This window comes from Prunus mume, linkage group LG3, assembly GCF_029339155.1.
Source record: "Prunus mume cultivar Tortuosa linkage group LG3, ASM2933915v1, whole genome shotgun sequence".
Taxonomy (NCBI): Eukaryota; Viridiplantae; Streptophyta; class Magnoliopsida; order Rosales; family Rosaceae; genus Prunus; species Prunus mume.
The window spans coordinates 22,310,094-22,314,392 of NC_142700.1; the positions used below are offsets into that span (position 1 = coordinate 22,310,094).

The following is a 4,299-nucleotide window of genomic DNA, read 5'->3' on the forward strand; positions in this document are numbered from 1 at the left end:
ATTTTAATTATGTTTTGTTTGATGTATGGAATATGTTGAATAAAATTGTCTTTTATTGAAGGCTTTGTTTATTAAATAAAGAAATCCAATACAAGTCATTAAGAATTACTACTACTAAAATAAAAAACATGAAGTACACCAACTTTAATAGAAAACAAGAAAATTAAAAATACATAAAAGGTATGCCAACTAATTTAATGGTTTTGATCATTTAACCAATCCGTGTTGCTAGGCCCATCATCCTGGAAAAGTCTTCTTCTCATAACATCCCTTCGTTCTAGCTTCCAATATTGTTTTGTATCAGGGGACATATGGCTTGTATCCATCGCCATAGTTTCCCGATCCGTCTTCTCCATATCTTTTTTGCGCAAATACTCCTTTTCTCGTGCACACTCGGCTTGAATTGCCACCTCCATATCTTGGCGTTTTTGCTCCAATTCAATTCTTATGCCGTTTTGCCTTGCAATTTCCTCCAAAAACTTTGAATTATGATTGCTTGAATTACCCGTTTTCTTTGCCTTCGCAGCCTTTCGGCCAATGGGCCTCGGTTCCTTTTGGATGGGTGAGTCTTCACTCATAGGGGAATCGAGAGGTGAATCCGATGTCGTTGCATCACGGAGAGGCGTCTCGTTTAACACAACGTCCGTTGGAATAATATTGAAGCGTTTACAGTATTTCACCACCTCACAACATTCATGATGGGTGAATTTTTTTTTGCCACCCCCGGTTGCACCGAACCACATCTGTGCTTGAATGAGCTATTTAACAAAAAAATGGAAATGCAATAACTATTTAAAATATATTGGATATGCAAGTAACAAAATAAAAATAATGGAAATGCAATTAACCTTATAAATAAATTGGAAGTGCAAGAAATATGAAGAAACAATTGGAAATGCAATAAATATTAACAACATATTAAAAATGCAAGAAATATTAACAAAATATTTGAAATGCAATAAATATTAACAACATATTGAAAATGCAAGAAATATTAACAAAATATTTCAAATGCAAGAAATATTAACAAAATATTGACAATGCAATAAATATTAACAACATATATATATTAGGACATTAAACTTAATGATTACGAAAATTACAAAATACTTACCTCGTTAGTACGATTTTCCCCACTTCTATACAAGTTCATCGCTTTTGCCAAGGCATCTCTCCATTTTGCCATCTCTTTGTTGAGAAGTTTCCACCTACTCGACAATACCATTTTCGTACGAGGCGAGTCCGAATTTTTCGCAAAATTCGGCATGAATTTTTTTCCACATATGGAAAAATTTCATCTCATTGCCTGACAAGGGACAATGACAAACTCGGAGCCAAGCCTCACACAAAGAAACATCTTCCATGGTGCTCCACGCCCCTCCGGTTTCAATAGAAGAAGCCATAAAAATAAAAACTAAAATTACAAGGTGAAAGAGATGAAAATGTTGAGTGAAGAGTGAAGAAAATGTTGAGTGAAGAGTGAAAAATATGTTGAGTAATTGTAGAAGTAGAATAAAATGTATGAGAATTGGTGTTGAAAGTGAAGGGTATTTATAGGTATTTATAGGAAAAAAAATCAGAATTTTTTAGGATTTTTTAGTATTTTTTTAAAAAAAATTTCGATTTTTTTTCATAATTTTATTGTCCAAAAATCGCCAGCCGTTGGATTAACATTTGGAATCAAATCGGAGCGCTGGGGGAGTGCCACGTGGCTTCCACCCGTTGTGGTGGCGTCGACGTCGACGCAGTTCAAATTTTTAACGTTGGCGCGTGCATTGCACGCGCCAACGGTAAAAATTTGAATACCGCGTGACGACGTCACCCCACCGCGTTTTGGACACAGGGCAAAAGTTGCCTTGGGCCAGCCCGGGTTGGTGGGTCCCACACCCCGGGCCTGGGCTTCGGAATGAGTTTTTGTTTTCCCCCTCCCCTCGGGCTGGGCTGCATGGTGGCGTCGCTCTAACAAAACAAATAATAGGAAAAGCATTGTAACGCAAAAACGAACCGTGCCTTTTATTTCAACAAATTGTTATTTTTTGAAGTCTTTATTTATAGATCTTACTTGTAAAAATGTTATTTCAACATTAGCTCACCACGTGATGTGGCAACTTATGCAATAATGACAAGTTAATTAATAAAATTTGCTTATTGAAATTTAATTTTTCTAATTGGTACTAATAAAATAAATAAATAAAATTAGATATTAACACAAAACTTCAAACATTCATTGGGATAACCTATGGCGTTTTTAAGATCAATTTGAGCCATTTTTGGGTTTATATAAAAATTTGAATTAATGGTCGTGATGATGTGTCAGATGATTGGCATGTCTATATCTATTAAATCAATGAAGTGTATTTTAATAAAGAAAATTTAATTAATTGTTTTTTTAAGTGCTAATAAATCATAAGAAGAAAAGAAAATATTAAATCATTTTAATTGATGTCGTTGTTCACCTCATCTGCCACATGAGGTCAGTGGCGAAGCCAGGATTTCATGTGTCTGGGGGCTTTTCACAAAATATAAACAATAAAAACTTCGAACTCACAAGACATCAAAACATCAAAACATCAAAAATCATATTGTCTATTCATTATAATCATAATTGTCCTCGACGAGTTTTCATATTTTGAAGTCGTTGCATAACAACCTCGTCATCTATACTATTAAAAATGTCTTTCTCAATATATGCAACCAAGCAATCATTCATCCACAAATCCCCCATTCGATTGCGTAACCGATTCTTCACAATATTCATAGCAGAAAATACTCGCTCTACACTTGCGGTCGCAACAGGTAGGATTAGTGCCAGTGTCAGAAGCAAGTACACTAAAGGGTAGATCTGATCTTTTTTTGTCTCAACCATCTTTTGTGCAAGATCAGTAATCCCTTTCAATTCTGTAAATTCATCGTTAGAGCTCACGTCCCAAATGTAATTCTCAAGTTGTTCTTCAAGTAATTTGAGGTCATGCTCAGAAAAATCACTAGGATAAAATTGGGCAAGTCGCATCAACTTTGCTTTATCAAAAGCAGAGAATGAATTACTTGGACTCAAGCATGCCATACAAAGAAGTAATTCAATATCCTTCTCATTGAACCGATCATTTAACTCTCGGAGCTGAATATCAATAACATCAACGAATAAATCAACACGATAATGATGCAAGTTTGTGATGGGTTGAGCTTTACGTTTTGGTCTCCCTCCACTAGAAAAAATATCATCTATTTTAGGAATTTCAATATGATACTTGCCACAAAAGAAAGAAACTTGATCAAGTAAAGAATCTCAACCATTATCTCTCATGCTTTGCAATCTTCCTTTACATATTTTGACCAAGTCCATGGCATTCACAATATCTTGATCTTTCTTTTGTAATGCCTGAGATAAGTCGTTTGTGATTCCCAAAATTCTTTTCATCAAGTGTAGACCAAAAATGAAGCTGAATGATTGCATAAAAGTCAATAGAACCTTTGCTTCAAATTTTTGTTCGTAACCTGATCCATCTGTTCTTACAATCTTAAGCACATCTATCACAGATGGGAACATGTTTTCCAAACTATACAAATTACAAATTAAAAGTTCATATTTTCACAATTGCATTAAAGGGATAAACAATTATATACTAACGCAAGAAAAATTACAAGGGATAGACAAATACATGCTTGGAGTTGAATAGCAATTTACCAAATATCTCCAACCAAAGCCTTTTCCCTTTGGTAATCTATACATAAATTGAAAGACCCATTAAAATCAATAGAAATAAAAAATAAATAAATAAAACTTGATAATTTAATTAGAATTTGAGAAGAAAAAAGACTCACAAGCAACTGGCTGGTCTGGTTTGGTTGTGTTTCTGACCTAAGAAAAGGGAAAAAGACTTAGGTTTATTGATTTACACTAGAAGGTAATATATAATAATAATAATTCTAATCCTTTTAGGAATGGGTAGTATATAATTTTAGGATAGTTGAGTGGCCCACGTTGAAATCTATTGTACCACGCCACTTTGACTTAAACGCCACTATGACTTAACTTTTTGCTGAAATCTTCTTTCTTTGGCCCATATCCATATAGGCAGACTCCTAATACTAGTACTATTTTTTTTTAAATAAAATTTCAGCGGGGGCCAGTGATGCATTGGTCCCCAAGTGCCTCCGCCACTGCATGAGGTGGTACGAGAATGTGATATACAAATGTGGTAAAAGCAACTCCAGCGAGGAGCCCAAGCCAAAAAGCCGATTCCAGCTAGCCACTTTGCCCGAGCTGGAGGTGGGACCCACAAAGACGGGCCAGCTGAG

General features: G+C 35.1%; 1 pseudogene; it reads right to left on the bottom strand.

Moving 5' to 3' along the window:
- Positions 1-2,599: 2,599 nt before the first annotated feature.
- Positions 2,600-3,547, bottom strand: LOC148919111 (uncharacterized; annotated as a pseudogene).
- Positions 3,548-4,299: the final 752 nt, after the last annotated feature.